Source organism: Pinus tabuliformis, chromosome 1_1 (assembly GCF_031772625.1).
Source record: "Pinus tabuliformis cultivar Carrire ecotype Pingquan chromosome 1_1, CPIR1, whole genome shotgun sequence".
Classification (NCBI taxonomy): Eukaryota; Viridiplantae; Streptophyta; class Pinopsida; order Pinales; family Pinaceae; genus Pinus; species Pinus tabuliformis.
This window is the reverse complement of record NC_142297.1, coordinates 95,041,554-95,060,700: the sequence shown is the minus strand read 5'-3', so window position 1 is coordinate 95,060,700 and position 19,147 is coordinate 95,041,554. Positions and strand designations below refer to the sequence as shown.

The 19,147-nt window shown below is 39.6% G+C and overlaps 1 pseudogene; it reads left to right on the top strand.

Moving 5' to 3' along the window:
• Positions 1–3,970: 3,970 nt before the first annotated feature.
• Positions 3,971–6,523, top strand: LOC149211812 (ammonium transporter 1 member 2-like; annotated as a pseudogene).
• The last annotated feature ends 12,624 nt before the right edge of the window (positions 6,524–19,147 follow it).

Genomic DNA, 19,147 nt, shown 5'->3' with positions numbered 1-19,147 from the left:
ATTTATAGATTTCTATTACATTGTATAAAGGAAACAATGAAAACAATGTATCATTTGATATACTAAACTTTGTTAACATTGATACTAATTTTTTCAATTTGTTTAACACAAAAACCTTGCTAAATACAATTTTCTTTCACACCATGAAAGAGGCACTATTGCAATTGGTTTTTGAAACACCATTTTTTTGGCACAAAGCTATAACTATAGTAGAGATCTAAATGTATACGAGATACTAAGGCCACATTTATTTAAAAGAAAATTAGTTTTCAATAACTGAAAAACTACCCTTATATCTAAGAAGAGAATTTATGTAATTATTAACTTGCAAGAACCATTGAATTGATATACCAAAAGGTATATTGTCACAATAAAAAAAGCAACCATGAACATCTAAATTCTAAAAAACAAGTAGTCTCAATGAGTTCTTTTTAATATTGACATTCATTATAAACATTGTGATTCTTGTCGTGGACACTTTCTTCATGAAATTGTTATCTAACAAATGAGTATAGTTTTCTATAAATATTGCTTGAAGGCAATGGTAGCAAATATTAGACTTCTAATTTACTAGTTATCCCTAATAGAAGTTGTTATATATTGCAATCCATAAAACACAACCATTTTGGAAGATATTATTCCTTCAAACATATCAAACAATGACTAACAACACAAGTGCAAACAAGCACAATAGTGTTTTTCATATGCATTATTTTACTAAATGTCTATGGGCATATAACCAATAGAATAAAAACTAGCACTTTCATACAACTCCGAACAACAATACATTGGAATCCAACATTGTCACACCAACACAAACCTTGTTAACAATGGACCCAACATAAAAATACCAAGCTCTATAGGTGAAAAATGTAGCATTGGTGTATGTAAGGTTCGATACCCTAAAGACCTTGAATAACAATTATGTAAAACTCACTACAAGCAACATCCACAACAACAATTGAAGGGAAAATTGTGCTAGAACATGGAGAGTGCCAAACCTTTGTCAAATGTCAAACTCCACTAGTTTAAGCCATGATGAACAACAACGTAATAGAACCCATTGCCAACAACATCCACAAGAATCAATAATAGGTCAAATACAATAGGATACAATGAATTCCAAATATTTGGAAAACACCAAACTTTACTTGACCAACAACAACAACAAATGTAAACCCTAGTAAATGAACAATACAAACCCTTTTAAAATCGAAAATACTCGTTACCTTTAATGCTATGCAAAAACATTATATCAAAACATCGACTACTCTTCGTTGCCTAGAATAAAGACTACATAAAACCCTAGCTAAATCACTCAAGAACAAAAATAACACCAAACCTCCACTAAACACCAAACTCTACCAAAAACAAGAATAAAATAAAATCATTACCAATAACATCACCACAATAATAATAATAAAAAAAAAATTAAAAATTAAAATCTTTAACGAATAAATTCTATAAAACTTAAAATACCCCAATAAATAAATAATAAATAAAAATTTAAAAAATATATATATATATATTAACCAATAAAAAAATCTCATGGTTATCATCATTGTACGTATGTGATTCAATGTACGCAACTACTAACCCACCGTCATCTTTGATTCCGTCGTGAAAAAGACATTGCAAGTATTAATATTTAGTATAAATAATATATCAATAGCCATATACATCAACGAATATCTTTTATAACATTATTTAAATTATATTTTGGGAAACAATACAGTCGTAGGCGTGGGCAAGAGTGACGCTTGAACATTATTTTTGAAAGCCAAAGGCCACAAACCTGACACATCATTATTTTCGAAATCCATAAAAGTGAGAAATAATTAAGTTATAAGTCCTAATATATGATAAATTAATATTTTTTTTTTCCTAAAAATAAATACTAAAATGCAAATTGGCTAAGACTAAAATGAGTTCTGTCGAGAGAGAAAAGATAATTTGTAAAAAAATGTGACAAAATTAAGTTAATGGCCACATCATAGGGTTTCACTCAATGGATTTCTGTTGGTATATCACGTGAGTTCGTGGCATATTAAACAATACCTTTAATTTGGTTATATATTAGAAAATACCTCTTAAAATCACATTGTTTAACCCCTACCATACAAATTCAGTACACATTCCCAATTTAAAAAACCCCTGCTTCTACTAAATATTGTAGGTATTCATTTTTTCATTAACATTTTTTTATATCCTTTTATATTTTTCATTAACTTTGAACTCCATTTTTTATACATTCTAATATAAAAACCTTTTACCCTCTATATATCCAGCGATATATTATGTCATTTTTTCCTCAATATATATCCCCATTATGAAACCACTTGATATGGTATTAGTCCCCAATAAAACCCTTCAGCGAGGCAAACATTAAAAAAACAAAACAATGCAAAAGTTAACAATGGTTGCGATATAAATTGAAGATGTCAAACAAGAAAACTGTGAGAATATGACAAATATTAAAAAATAAAAATCTAACCATTCCATGAAAATATCGAATCTCATAAACAGTTTCGTAAAACATATCTATTGCAGTTGTCTATAACGCGACTTTTTGAAAGCCTTTCCGGCTGGTTTTTCCGGTCGAAATCCGCCAGGAATTTATTGGAATCGCAAGTTTGATAGCTAGTTTCTGCACAATGAAAGCGTCCCAGGGGTTTTCGAGGGTGCTGAATCCAAATATGCAGTTAAAAAACCATTTTAACCGCAACAAATCAAGATTTAATCTCAATTTCTTCCGCCGGATTCCGTCACCGGAATCTTCAAAAAGTCGCATTATAGACAACTCCATATCTATTTATTTCCACTTCCGTTATATTTATCTCTTTCTATGTTTTAAGATTATAATAATTATAGTTGACCAACAAAACTCAACATTTTTTTTGTATAATCACTGCAATAATTTAGGTTCCTCCTTATTTTACTCAAGATACTGCGACCAGAACGAGCGTTTCCTGTTAGGTCATGTTATTATATTCTTTTCCTTTCACCGCAGAAATGAGTATGTTAGCCGACATTTCGGACAAAATGGCGAGGCCTGTGTACTATGAATCTTGATCTCAGAGGGAATATACATCTATATAATGTTTGTGATTGGCGGCGATTCTCATCGAACTCCTCACTGGTCTCGAGTCGCTTCCTGTTCTGGTTCGAATTTTGCACTACAAGTTCGCATGTAGCCTAGTGGAAGCTCAATCTGTGTTCATTTTCGCCCAAGCAGTCGGATGTTCGAATCTAAACATCCCAAAGTTCACATTTTAGTTCTCCCAGTGAGCATTGCGCATCGCATGTTCGAATCTCATCGGTTCGAGGCTCTCAGATCGGAATTCAATTCTCTTGCTCTGAAAATTGGAATCCCGTCCTTCTCAAGCCTAAGTTTTTAAGTTTCCCCTGTTTTAATCCCTCAAATCTCAAAGCTCCTATTTCAGTTCTCCTAATTCGAATCTGGTGCCTGTAAGACCTCGTATTATGCTTCTCCCTGTTGGAATCTTATCTATGAGAAATCGTATTGCGCTCCTCCATGTCTGAATCCCGTTTTTCAAAGTGCGTGTTTCACTTCTTTCGGTTCTAATTTCATTCCTTTAAACCGCGTACTTCACTTCTTCCAGTTCAAATCCCGTCCTTTTAAATTAAATTGGTATTTCACTTCTCCTAGCTTCGATCCCGTAGCTTTTAAACATCGCATTTCACTTTCCCTAATTCAGATCCCATCCCTTTGAGACGCGTATATCAGTTCTCCCGGTTCGAAATTTACACGTCGAGACTCTGTCTTTCACTTCTCCAGGCTCGAATCCTGGGCCTTTAAAGTTCGTATTTCACTTCGTCTCCAATTCCATCCTCTTTAAATTTCGAATTCACTGAGTATTGCTGTTCAAGTTTCATACCTCTCGAATCTTGGATTTGACTTCTGCCGACTAGAATTCCTTGTCGCCTATTCGAACCCCGCCCATCCGCCATGTCTAGCTCAAGCTACACCTTCACAGCTCTTGAGCTGGAGGCTCTCCAAACCTCCTCAACGGCACGGCCAAAGACTTTTTCTGCAACAAGTTGCACGTTGTTCCCGACCAACTCTCTACAGGATTCTGGACACCACATATCTCCACAATGGTATGATATTGTCCACTTTGGGCCTAAGCCCTCATGGATTTGTTTTTGGGCTTTACCCCAAAAGGCCTCATAATAATGGAGATATTTGTCCGTCCTTATATACCCATGATTCTCCCGACTTTGAGTCAATGTGGGACTTTGGTCGTATACCCAAAAATCCTCCCCTCGAACAAAGGACCATTGAGCCTCCCCTCGAATGATTATCCATCTGTCCACTCTCTACCAACCAGGATTCTCCGCTCCAATGCATTGGAAGCACACACCTTACATGGAAGCACCACCTGCCTCGAGAGCTTGCTCTCACTGAGCTCATCCACGGATCCCATCATGATATTACCGGGGCCCACCACCTTTGTTCGGCATTCCGAAGATTCATCCACTTGGCTAACTTTGAATCTGGCTCTGATACCACTTGTAAAGACTCTGGACACCACATATCTCCACAATGGTATGATATTGTCCGCTTTGGGCCTAAGCCCTCATGGATTTGTTTTTGGGCTTTAACCCAAAAGGCCTCATACCAATGGAGATATTTCTCCATCCTTATATACCCATGATCCTCCCCACTTCTCGTCAATGTGGGACTTTGGTCGTATACCCAACAATCCTCCACTCGAACAAAGGACCATCGAGCCTCCCCTCAAATGATTATCCATCCATCCACTCTTTACCAACCAGGATTCTCCGCTCTAATGCGTTGGAAGCACACGCCTTACATGGAAGCACCAGCTGCCTCGAGAGCTTGCTCTAACCGAGCTCATCCACGTATCCCATTGTGATATTACTGGGGCTCACCACCTTTGTTCGGCATTCCAAGGATTCATCCACTTGGCTAACTTAGAACTTGGCTCCGATACCACTTGTAAGGATTCTGGACACCACATATCTCCACAATGGTATGATATTGTCCATTTTGGGCCTAAGCCCTCATGGATTTGTTTTTGGGCTTTAACCCAAAAGGCCTCATACCAATGGAGATATTTGTCCGTCCTTATATACCCATGATTCTCCCCACTTCTAGTCAATGTGGGACTTTGGTCGTATACCCAACATCTGCCACGAGCCGCGGCGTGGACACCACGTACCTGCTCTTCTAGGCCTTCCTCGTCTTTGCCATGCTATGCGCAGGCTACGTGCAGGCCAAGAACACAGTGAACATCATACTCATCAATGTTCTCGACATGGCTGCTAGCGGCATCTTCTACTATCTCTTTGGCTTCACCTTTGCCTTCGGAAGGGGAAAGGACGCCAATGGCTTCATTGGTCATTATTTCTTCGGGCTTAAGGACATGCCGAATGAAAACTTCTAGTATGATTATGCATATTTTCTATAGCAATGAGCGTTCGCTATCGCGGCCACGGGATCACCAGTGGATCTATCGCAGAGCGCACGCAGTTCACGGTGTACTTGATCTACAGTTCAATTCTCATGTGGTTCGTCTACCCAATGGTTTCGCATTGGATGTGGTCCCCTGATGGTTGGCTCAGCGCTTCAAAAGCCAGTGGTTTGCTTTTTGGAAGCGGAGTCTATGACTTTGCCGACAGTGGGGTCGTTCACATGGTCGATTGGGTCGTCAGTTTGTGGGGAGCGCTTACTGAGGGGCCGATATAACCACGAGGGGAAGTGAAACGTGATGCGGGGCCACAGTGCCACATTGATGGTGTTCAAAACCTTTTTGTTATGGTTTGGATCAATGCAGGGTAATTTGTCAAGATCTTGGTGCCCTAGAGTTTGGGAGTGGGTAGTTACAACTTACATGGATGGCCAGTGGACAGCGATTGGCAGGACAGTTGTCACGACCACTCTTGCAGGGTGCTCTGTGTCTTTGAAAATGTTGTTTGGGCGTAGGCTTCTAACAGGGCATTAGAATGTGTTGTATGTGTGCAACGGGTTGCTTCGTGGATTTGTGGCGATCACGGGCGGGTGCTCCATGGTGGAGCCATGGGCCGCCATTGTTTGTGGGTTTGTCTAGGCATGGGTGTTGATAGGCTTCAACAACCTGGCTGCCATGATGAAGTATGATGACCCGCTACTAGAGGCCGCGCAACTCCACGGTGGTTGTGGGGCTTGGGGTATCATATTTACCGCACTCTTTGCAAAGGAGGAGTATGTTTTGCAAGTGTACGGGTTGCATCCTAATGGGAAGTCCTGGAGGCCCTACGGGTTATTCATGGGTGGAGGTGGGAGGCTCCTAGCGGCCCATGTCATACAACCTCTGGCCAACCATGGCCCCCGTGTTCTACACTTTGCAAATATTCAATCTTCTAAGGGTTTGTGCAGATGATGAGATGGCAGGCATGGATAAGAATAGCCAAGGTGGAGTTGCTTACGTATTTCATGATGGCGATGGCGACTAGGTACATGGTTAAGGCTTCTCCTAGCATGAGCATGACTCCCTAATGTCACTAAATTTGGCTACAACCATATTTCCCGTGGCGGTGTGGGTAATGGTAATGATAGCCTTTGGAGAAAAAACAAGGTTTCTTAAAGTATGTTTGTAATCTTGAAATAGGTTTCTTGTGACGTTTGGCGTTTTGGATGTTATGGGTGTGCAATCCTTGGCATAGATTTAATTTAACTCGGGATTTATTATTTTTGGAGCAATTAAAATTCAAGGTGGAGATCTATGTGCATATTCTTCATTTTCGTTTTATGTTAGAAATCGTAGAATAGGTGGGTTTATTCAAGTCAAGGTTTTTAATGTTTGCGATAAAAATAATTTGAAGGGAGGAATCATAGCATATGTATAAAGATTTCCCAATGTCATCATACAAAGACTCCATTTTCTCTTAAGCTATGAACAAAGTGTACATTAGTTGACTGTGCATCAATAGCCATCCGTTTTCATTGCCGAGACCAGTGTCGAGACCAATGCCGAAACCACCACTGAGACCGGTGCCGAGACTAGTGCCCAGACCATTGCTGAGACAAATGGAAAAGGTATGACTGAAAGGTGTCCAAAATGAAGCAGCGCATTGGACAATCCTGAAAGCGGTTGAGACCATAGCTGGATCTGCAGCCGAACCTCTTACAAAGGCCTTCTTTGCATCCGATACGTGTCGGGACTTTTTGCTACGCGCTAAAACATCTTGGCACTGGAAAATCAACTTCCACGGTAGGGTGTGAGTATAAACATCCTTGCTTGAGGGTGGCTCCAGTCTTTGCCCATTTCTTCTTTTGAAATGAGGTTCCAGCTCTATAATCCTCCATAGACCTCTGTTCCATCATCTGTCTTTCACCCTCTCGTTCAGTTTTTCCTTATTTTTTCAAGTTTTCCGCCACAGTCTCTCCACCCTGTTTGTATTCCCCTTTTCTGGCTTATACCTAGCTATTTTTCTCCTGATATCTACCGTCGTCATCTTCCGGCTTTCCTCTCGGTTTTTGTTTTTTTCACTGGTTTTTCCGATCATGTGGTCATGGCAAGGAACATATCTTCTCAACTTTCGTGGTTTGGACGGCTTACAAAGGACTACATTTCAAGGCTCGGCTTTTGTTTTTAACAGGAGTATCGTTTAATAAGGTATGCAGTCCCTTATATGCTGATATCTGAACAAAATAGTAAAGAATCGATTTTTTTTTTTCTCTGTAAATCTCTTTATCCACTGGAATTGGGGTTGCATGTCTTTTTGTTTAAATAACAAGTTTTTGGCTCGTCTAAAAACCATATTTTATGAGCTCTCTTTCTGCCGGAATGTGTGGTTTTGGATGTCAAATGCCTATATAGTTTCTTGGCGTTGTTTAGGATTTGGGTGTAGAATTGGAAATTGGCGGTGTAAATGTAAAGGCTGCTACTGTTGCTACTTAATATTTTAATAAGCATTTTTAGAGAGTTTTTTCGCTATCTGCTCCCACAGGGAAGTCCTTTTGGCCTGTGTAGTTTCTCGAGAGTCGTAAAAGCTTAACTTTTTTGAACCCTATTTCCATTCTGGCTTTTTCCCCTTATCTTTTTGTCTGGATAACTAAGGTTAGACTCGTTTTGTGAACATGGCCATCCTCTCTGGTTTTTCCAATGACGGAAAATACTTCCAGTGATTGCTTTTCCTGTTTTCTGGCGTGTGGGTGGACGCGTGTTGACCGTAAAGGGACCGCGGGCTGGATGAATGTTACGAATCCTATTTCCCCACTGCTAATATCTCCCAGTGACATCAGCGGTGTTCACATCTCTTTCCTTTTTCCGACTCCGCACATTTTTTCCCAGTGTTATGTCAGCAAAAAAGTACTTTAGTAGTCCTTCTTATCTTTTTCTAGCCGATATTTCATGATGTTTTCCTAGATTTTGTCAGCTTTCTTCTAACGGGAAATATTTCACCTCACTCGAACACTCCCCTCGTAATATGGGATGTGTCCTTTTCCTTTTTTAGCTCTGCAAACAGCATCTGGCTGCACTTGATCCCACACACTTGGATCTATTACATCATCCGTCAGGGTTGCTGACGCCCTGGCTCCCTTTCTCGAGCCTGAGGACATAATGTTTGATGTGTCTGCGTCATCCGCGTTGATACGTGCAACCATTGAAGCAGAAACGCTCGACGGTGGACAATGTATCCCGAGTGACTGGCAGACTACGCTAACCGAATTAATTATTTCCCCATCAACCATTCTAGCACGTCATTATCATGGTGGCGAATGTGAATTACCACAACGTAAACACAAGCAGCATCCTATAAAGACCATCCTGCCCCCCCTGCCATCAACCTTGATAGTGTGACCCTCTCTGACAGAATTTCCAGCGTTCAGAAACGTGCTCTAGTTGGGCGTTGGTATTTCCCCAATATGGACGACCCCTAGATGAGGAATTGGCTTGGATCCAAATGGAAATCTTTACTAGGATATATTCCTACCATTGTCAGACTTATGAAAAATTGGTATAGTTTCCACTTTCTGAGTATGGAGGACCTTGAGACAATTCGAACCCTACCATGGGTTCATGGTAAGAGCTTCCTGGCTCTTCATCACTGGTATATTGGATATAATCCTCTGCATAACACCCCTTCCAATAAACTCATATGGGTTAAGTTACCTAGCCTCCCAATTGAATTATGGACAAAGGAGACATTAACAGATATTGGGAATGCTATCGGGAAATTTGTCTATGTGGACCCGAAATGCCTTGGGGCAAAGGATAAAAGAGTGGCCTGGATCCTCATTGAAAAGGAATACCGTGGTGGTTTTCTTGAACATATAGACCTTCACTGGGGTGATATCAATTTGCAGCAGAGGTTGGATTTTTGGGGGGTCCCTTTTCGTTGTTCAACCTGTCACAGAACTGGTCATATTAAAGAGCATTGCCCTTTTCGTCCGGGTGGTTGGCTACATGGAAGGAAGATTCAGGAAAAATCTAATACAAATTTTTCCGGCAAAAAACAGTTGGAGGCTGAAAGATTAAGGAAGGCATCTGTCCAGAAGTCGACTCTCCCAGGTATTTCAAAATTCTCTTCCCCTCAGTCATCTCCTACTCAAAATTCAAGAGGAATTTCTCCGATTATTGCTCCCTCTACATCCTATTTTCCCAGAAAATCAGGATCACCACCGGTGAGGGATCCTGATAATCCCATCTTTTCTCCCCCTTCTGAACCTTTTCATTGTCAGGAAGTCCCTCCCCCTTTACCTATTCCACACCCTCTTTACAATGTCCCATCTTCATCTCACATCACTTATGTTCCCTCCCCCTCACCATTCCTAGTCAGGGCATCCCACCTATTAAAAGGAAAAGAACCATGCCTCACTGTTACCCCTCCAAATTCCCCCACCTCCTCACCATCAAACTCAGTGGGATGTGACCTGGATTTTCTCCTAAAAAAAAATTCTCTTGATCTGCATCCCCTCACCATTCATAAACCTGTCTTGCTTGCTTCCCCTCATATTAGCCCAAACTCACTGTCAGAAGGAAGCAAAATAGGGGAAGCAGACACTTCCGTGGAAGGAAGAAGTTCCCTCCAATCTCAAGTATGGATCCGTCCCTCATAGAAATTCCCATAACTGATCTCTCTTCCCATGGGCCTTGTAGAGACTCTACTTTACACCTTATCGTCCATCATTACCTACTGTTTTCATCACTTTCCTCTCTCTTTTGCCTCATTTTCCACCCAGATCATTACATTAGTTGTCATTAAACATGATCAAGTGAGCTTTGCTAATGGGTGATTGTTTTGTTTAGTTTTTGACATACTTACAGGTATTCCGCAGCCATCTGCTGATTCCGCAGCCATCCGCTGATTCCGCAGCCATCTGATGATCCCGCAGCCATTTTGTTGATCTCAAGGTTCCATGTGCTATTTTGCAGAACGAGCCACGTGGGCATGTTGGAATATATGTGCTCGAGGTTCCTGTGCCATCAGTTCAGCCAGCCACGTCATCTGTACCTCCGGTCAAAGGGGGTCAAGTTACGGTCAAATAAAGGTAGCTTAACGTTGATGCGTAAGCTGTTTGGTCACGTCGGTGGAAAAGATGACTTGTCCATGTTTTGTAAGTCGTGGGGAACATGATCCAATGCTGGATTCATTGCCCATAACGACCAGGACCTCCAGCTCGACCATGAAGCACATGACGTGTTCACTGCACCTTTAATACGCATGACATTCAGTTTATTTTCTGTTTTTATGCTTTACGCATTAGGCCATCTTGCAGATGCCTATAAATACTTGCGTCTGCGTACGCTTATGTTAACTTTTTAGCTGCTGTAGTTTATGAACTTGTGAGAATTTTAGCACTTTTCTGAACTCTGTTTTTATAGAGCTGTTCCAGCACTTTTGACTATGTATTTCTGCATATGAAGTAATGGAAACAATGTTGTTTTGAAGTTTTAGAGCATCTGAGTTTTCTGTGGGTTGTATGGATGGAGGGCCCCCGTTCATGACTGCCCTTGTATAAGTATTTCATGTTTATACTTCTGCAATTTCCTTATTTCACATACAGCATTTCTTTTTCTTGAGTTATGTACAGCTTGATTTCTTTTCATTGCTGCAGCCTTTATTTTCACTGATCAAATTTGCTTCTTTGCAAGTTTTTTACCCGGGATTGAGTGTGTTGTATTTGCTTTAATATCTAATGGTAGTTGCAGTTGTCTTATTCGTAATGGTGCCCTTTTTACTCTGTTTTCTAGATTAGTTTTAGCTTAGTTTTACAAGTTGGATGCTAACTAATTTATGCTCTCTTTATCATGAATGGTTTATCTTTCAAGAGAACAGAACACTAATTAATTGCAGCTTGTTTTTAAGTAGTCTTGGCTTGTGGCACTAATACTTTTTCCACTTGTTACACATAATCACATATGTAGGAAGCAGTATGATGGAAAAGGCTTAGTAGTGTTATAATTTGTCATTTAGAGTTTTTATCAATTCTTGGATTTGTTTTCAGCTACTTCCTAATCGTGTTTTACACAGTACTATGTGGTAGAAGCAGGGAGTTAGGAAGAGATAACCATTATCATCAGTCCTTGAAGTGATTTTCTTGTTTCTTTTATTTGCAGCAATATGGGTAGAGACTAATGCCATTAGAACGTGGTCATTTGCTTTCAAGTCATTTCAAGTTATTCATTTCTTTCAAGTTCTTTTCCTTTACAAATTCAGCAAGTAATTAGAAATCACCAATCACACACTTTCACTCATCTAGAACTCACTTTTCACACACTTGCACTCATCTGTCTATAATCATTACTCCATTTTAGGAAGATAAATCAACCACAAACAACACCCCCAAACGACAAAAACTCTAAGAGGTTGCTTAAGTACATATAGTACACCTTCACTTCATCAGCTTACGAGCCCCGGGTTGACAATTAATGACATCACTTTAGGAACACTAAATTGACTAAACATTTTGGCGCCGTTGCCGGGGAAGTGAAATTAAGTAGCCATACTTAGAAAAAAAAACATAAAAAAATTTCAAGGAAAGAGGTTAATAACCTATCCAAGTATGCTCTCCTCTTGCACTTCAAAGTGATCTGGAGGATCAGAAAGGAGAAAGTTCTTGATTTAGTAGTTTCTTGAGTATGCTCTCTTCTTGCACCTAGAGTGAACTGGAAGATCAGAAAAAGAACTATTAACTTGACTTGAAGAAAAATAATAAAAAATGACATGCATAGAGCTAGAGATTCTAGAGGACGGTTTTTAGCTAGAGCTCGAAGTTCAATTTTTACAAGTCTATCTGCTTCAAGGGATAGACAAGAGACACCCCCCTTATCTCCAACCGAAACTCCTAGTCCTAGAATTCCTGGAATTCAAGAGCCAAGAGTTGATTCTCCTACACCTTCTATTGATTTTGAACCAGGAAGAGACTCTTCTCTTTCTCCTACAGGAAGACCAATTGTAATTGAGGAATTGGAATCATCTGAAGAAGAAGGAGACATCTCTTCTCATTCACCTTTTGTAGAGGAACCAGAAGATTTTGAAATCCCTAGGAGAATCATCATGGCAGAGGAAGAAGGAGGAGGTAGAGGTAGAGGTAGAGGAGGAGGAGGAAATAACAATAACAATAATGGAGGTAGAGGTCCCATTGGAGGAGGAAATAGAAATGGGGATAATTCATTTGGGTTTCCCATTGTTAATGAGGATTCCCGAGCCACCATGAAAAACATATCACCATCTGTCCTCCCTAACTTCCATGGGTTAAGGACTGAGGACCCTGAAACATTCTTATTTGAGTTTGAAGTGGTGTGTCGAACTTATGACTACCTGGATGACTCTCAGAAACTCAAGTTGTTCCCTTCAACACTGAAGGATCAAGCCTTGAAATGGTTCATGGGGTTACTCACTCAATCCATTAGGACTTGGGATGAGATGAAACAGACATTTTTGGATAGGTATTTAGACTATTGCATGCCTACTAATCACAAGGACGAGGTTTTTAAAATGATACAAAAAGAAGATGAGAGTCTAGAAGATTTACTTGAAAGGTTTCAATATAACTTGAAAAGAGCAAAAATGAATACCTTGGATGAAGAGACCTTAAAAGCCCTCTTATTGAAAGCCATTAGGGATGAATGGATAGACATCTTAAACATGATGGGGAAAGGGGATATTTCTCAACTTTCTCTCAATGACATAGCAGAACTTTGTATCCATCTCTCAAGGGGCAAATCAAAAACTCAAAAAGGGCCTAGAGATCCTTCTCTCCTTAGGGCGAATAAATCTGCAACAGGATCAGTGAGTAGGGCTGAAATCGGCAATATGCTTGATGAATTTAAAACTGATATCTTAGGGAGTCTTAGTGAACAACTTGATACCCTTAAGATTCACAATAAACAAAAATCAGAAGCTGAGGCTTTGGCTATCTTTTGCCCGAAATGTAGAAAGAAACATGCTTTAAGGGAATGTCCCTTAGATTCACACGTTGTAGAAACATGTGTAATTTGCTCAGAAACTCATGAGACCAAGGATTGTCCCTCAATTCCTGGCCTCAAAGCAGTCTTTCAAGAGGATCCAGATACACTTGAATCTCTCTGTTTTATTGCAAGGAGACCTTGGCAAGGACAACAGAATCAGGGGTTTAACAACTCTATGAATTCTCAATCCCAACCAAGTTGGAATCCTTGGCAACAACCTTGGCCTCAACCTCAAAATGCTTTCCAAGCATGGATGCAAAGCATGCAAAATCCTTATGGGAGATTTGCACAATTCTATCAATATCCTCCATCATTTCAGAATCAGCAAGCTCCACAACTTCCAAACCAAGGTCAACAACTATCATTGCCATACCCTCAACAACAACAACCTCCTCCATAAAATCAAAATTCTCAATTAGCACTTCAATCCCAGCAGAAATCAAATCAACTTCCCTCTCAGTCATTACCAAATCCAAATAATAGGAACCCTCAAAATGCTTACATGATGGAAGGTCAACCATTCCCTACCTATATGGTTGTTCCTCTCAATGAAGTACAACTTAGATCAGGTAGAGTCTTAGATCAACCTTCTACAAGTGTTCAACAACCAAGCATTTCTGAGGAGGAATCTCTCAAAGTCAATAAAGGTTCTGAAGTATCACTTCAAAACCAAAATATCCAAAAAGAAAAAGAATCAACTTCTACAACTCCCATAATTGAGCAACCTACACCTGCAGCTACACCTCCCTTTCCTAAAAGATTGCAAATTGACAAAGGGGTGGAAAAGCAGATATGGGTGCCTGACTATAACTTCCTAGATGAATTGAAGAATGTATGTATCAAGATCCCCTTGTTACAAGCCATTAAGGAAATTCCCATTCTAGCGAAGACAATAAAGGAGTTGAGTTTGAAGAAAACAGTAAAAAGAACCAGAGATACCAAAAGGATACACCTAGTTGGAAAAATTGCAGACATTATGATGGGAAAAATTACCATGCAAAAGTATGTGGATCCCGGTAGTCCTATTGTCAAAACTCATATTAATGGGGTTGAAATCCCAAATACTCTGATTGACTTAGGAGCCGCGATCAACATCATGAGTAGACAGACCATGGATCAGTTAAAGCTTCCTAATCTTCTCTTTACACCTACTTTGCTGCAGCTTGCAGATAGATCAATCATTAAACCTGATGGTGTATTGGAAGATATTCCAGTCTCTCTAGATTCTTGGGAGTATCCAGTTGATTTTATGATTTTAACTCCCAAGAACAATCTAGGAGGACATCCTCTTATTTTAGGAAGACCTTGGCTGGCCACAGCTGACGCTTTCATAAGTTGTAGGTCTGGGGACATGTATATATCAGATGGTAATTCCACCAAGAAATTCAACTTGTATCCCCCAGCAAAAGCTATAACAGAAATAGGAGAAGATGAATGGGTAGAGGATGAAGATACTATACAACCAGTTCTAACCATCTATGAGATCAGTGAGGATAGTCAAATTCTAAATACATTAGAAATTTTGAAGTATCTTTAGAATATGACTCTGAACATTTTCAGATAGATGCAGACATTGAATATCTCTCCTCTAGACAAATGTCTCTCTTCTCAATGGAAGAGTTTGGTAGTTCTACAGTTGAAATCCTCCCAGGAAAAACATTAAACATTAACAAAAACTTGGGAAGACCACAACAAGAAGAATTAACTAAACTGTTGCAAAAACATTTCACTGCCTTTGCATGGGAATACACTGACATGAAAGGAATCGATCCTAAGACTTGTATTCATCACATCTACATTGAAGAGAATAGCAGACCTATTAGGCAACCACAAAGAAGGATGAATCCATACCTTAGGGAAATCGTGAAAGAAGAACTCCAGAAATTGCTCAAGGTAAACTTCATTTACCCTATTTCAGATAGCCAATGGGTTTCTCCCTTGGTTATAGTGCCCAAAAAGAATGGTAAATGGAGAGTTTGCATTGATTATCGAGAATTGAACAAGGCAACCTTAAAGGATCATTTTCCTTTACCTTTTATTGATTAGGTACTAGACACCTTAGCAGGTAAAAAGTATTTCTCATTCTTGGATGGTTTTAGTGGGTACAATCAAATTCAGGTAGCACCTGAAGATCAAGACAAAACCACATTTACTTGTCCTTGGGGAACTTTTGCCTACCGAGTACTCCCTTTTGGATTGTGCAATGCACCTGCTACATTTCAAAGGGCTGTATTAGGAATCTTTTCAGATCTGATTCATGATTGTGTAGAGGTATACATGGACGATTTCACAGTTTATGGTAATACATTTGAAGAAGCTTTGGAAAATTTGGAAAAAGTACTGGTAAGATGTAAGGAAACAAATCTTTCTTTAAGTCATGAAAAGTGTTTTATGATGTTTACTGAAAGGATTGTTTTAGGACATCATATTTCAGGAGATGGGATCAAGGTTGATAAATCCAAAGTTGAAGTCATCTCTAAGTTACCTGTTCCAAATTGCCAGAAGGATGTTAGAAGTTTTCTTGGGTTTACTGGGTATTACAGAAGATTTATTGAAAACTTCACTAGGATAGCATCTCCTCTTTTCAAATTGCTTACCAAAGACTGTGAGTTTAAATGGGATCCTGAGTGTCAATCTGCCTTTGAAGCTTTAAAGTCTAGAATATCTGAAGCACCCATCTTAAGGGGGCCAAATTGGAAACTCCCTTTCCACATCTCTACTGATGCTTCAGATATAGCTCTAGGAGCTGTTTTGGGACAAAAGGATTTGATCCCTTATGCCATTTATTACACAAGTAAGAATTTGACTCCTACTGAGTTAAATTATACTGTTACAGAAAAAGAGTTCTTAGCTGTGGTACATGCAATTAACAAGTTTAGACATTACATAACCGGCTATGAAACCTTTATCCATACTGATCACTCAGCCATAAGATATTTAATGAACAAACCTGTCACTAATGGTAGAGTTACAAGATGGCTTTTACTCTTACAAGAATTCAACATTACTGTGTTAGATAGACCTGGAAAGCAAAACACAGTAGCTGATTTCTTGTCTAGAATCCAAAACACTAATGAGGATTCTCCAGTAGAAGATAAGTTTCCAGATGAATACTTGTTTGCAGTGACTACCAAGACTCCTTGGTATGCAGATATGGCTAATTATCTTGTTACAGGGAAGCTTCCTCTACACTTATTTCCTAATGAGAAAAGGAAAATCATTCGGGAGAGTTCACATTATTCTTGGATTTCTAATGAATTGTTCAAAACAGGGCCAGATTGTATAATCAGAAGGTGTGTTCGGGAAGATGAAATGCCTGACATCCTTAAGGCATGTCATGATGAACCTTGCGGCGGGCACTTTGCTGACAAGAGGACAGCCTATAAAATCCTTTCTCTAGGATATTATTGGCCTTCTCTCTTTAAAGATGCAAAGCAGTATGTTAGAAGGTGCGACAACTGCCAAAGAGTTGGAAACCAACTCCTTCAAATGAAATGCCTCTACAGCCTCAGGTATGCATCGAACCCTTTGAGAAATGGGCTCTAGATTTCGTTGGACCAATTAATCCACCATCAAAGCAAAAGAAGTATATACTGGTTTGTACTGATTATGTTACTAAGTGGGTAGAAGCAAAAGCATTGCCTTCTGCCACTGAAAATTCAGTTGTTCAATTTCTTTTTGAGGACATTTTCACTCATTTTGGTGTCCCAAGGGAAATTGTGACAGATCAAGGCAGCCAGTTTACATCTAATTTGATGGAGAAGCTGATGGAGGAATATAAGATCAAGCACAGAACATCTACTCCCTACCATCCGCAATCTAATGGTCAAGTGGAATCTACCAATAAAGTTCTTGAAGGCATTATCACCAAGACTGTTCATCTTCATAGAAGAGATTGGGCGGAAAGGCTCCCTGAAGCCTTATGGGCCTATAGGACTACATGGAAGAACACAACAGGACATTCTCCCTATGAACTTGTTTATGGGAAGGAAGTCCTGCTTCCTATTGAGTTCCAAATCAAGACCTTCAAGATGGCAGTCCAATTGGGAATGAGCCTCTCAGAAGCTCAAAGACACAGAATGGACCAGCTAAATGAACTAGATGAAATAAGACAAGATGCAATTCTAAGGACTGATCTAGTTCAGCATCAAAGATCTAAATGGCATGATCGTCATATCAAAGAAAGAAAGTTTCAGAAAGGAGATTGGGCTCTATTGTTTGATTCAAAATTCAAAGACTTCAAAGGAAAGTTTCAAACTCATTGGCTTGGGCCATATGAGATTGATGAAGTCTTTAGCAATGGAGCAGTTCGAGTGAAAACTATTGATGAATTTCATACTCCTCTTATTGTGAATGGCCACCGCTTGAAAATCTACCAGAAGCCATTCTCAAAAGAAGAGTTTGTCAAATTGTTCAAAGAAGATTCTGCAATCAGGTTGGTGGAGAAGGATTCTTCTCCTCCATCAGCCTAATCTTTGGTTTTTGAAAAAAAAAAGAAAAAAAAAAAGAATAAATGTATGAGCCTGAAAACCAATCTCTGATTGGCAGTCTCATATAGAAAACCTGAGGTGAAAATCAGGGTCACCTGACACCTCATGTTTTCCAAAAAAAAAAAAAAATCTCTTTCTCTCCTTATTTCATCTCATTTCATCATCACCACCATTTCATTCATTTTCACTCCACCTCATTTTTTTTTCATTCATCCATCCACTCACTACATTCCATCCCATCAATAAAGTCATTTTTTTTGACAACTAAAGTTATTTTGTGCAGCCGGAGGGTACTACTGCAGATTCCGCAGCCATCTGAAGATTCTGCAGCCATCTAATGATTCCGCAGCTCTCTGTACCTGCATAAAAAACACAGTCTGTTTGAAATTTCTTTACAGCTCAGTAGTCATCAATAATAAATGAAAAATAGTCATGCAACAGCCATAAATCAGCGAAGGGTTAGTGGCAAGTCATCAAAGGCAAATCTAAGCGGGAATCTGAGGTATGGTTTAAATCCTAAACTTACAGTTATTTCATTATGCAAAGTTTTCTAGGTTATGTTTCTTGCCACTAAGTGTAATGATTACCAGTCATGCGACCATATACCCACGTATCTCCCAAGTCTATCAGTCCTTGATTACCACGATTTTGAATTTCACTTACGGCTGCTTCTTCCATTAAGATCTCGTACTTAGGTGACGTAACCTAATGTACTACGTCTCTATATGACATCAACTCACGCAGCCAAGTGTAACTCTGAAACCGAAATCTAAGGACATAGCCGTTTCCATTCATTATTCCATAACCCTTCTACCCTCTTACGCTCATATCATTTCACTTCCGCTGTTTCATTTCCACTCACACTGTTTCATTCCATTTACGCTGTGCTCACTACGCTGCTAGCATTCACCATACTCTGTTTTTCCTCTCCGCTAATTCTAATCACCAGTGGAGGTCTGTTACGGCCGTATCCAGAGCTAAAGCCATAATCCACTGTGTTGAGGCCGTAAATCCACCAAGTCAAGGCCATTTTAAAGCCGTGTTCCAAAACAGAGCCGTGAATTTACTGTGTAAGACCCTTGTTGAAGCCGTGTTCCAAAACAGAGCCGTGAATTGACTGTGTAAGGCCGTTTTGAAGCCGTGTTTTAAATAGAACAGAGCCGTAAGAGCCAATGGGGAAGCTCTTAAGGGCAGAACCGGAGGGTTCAAAGT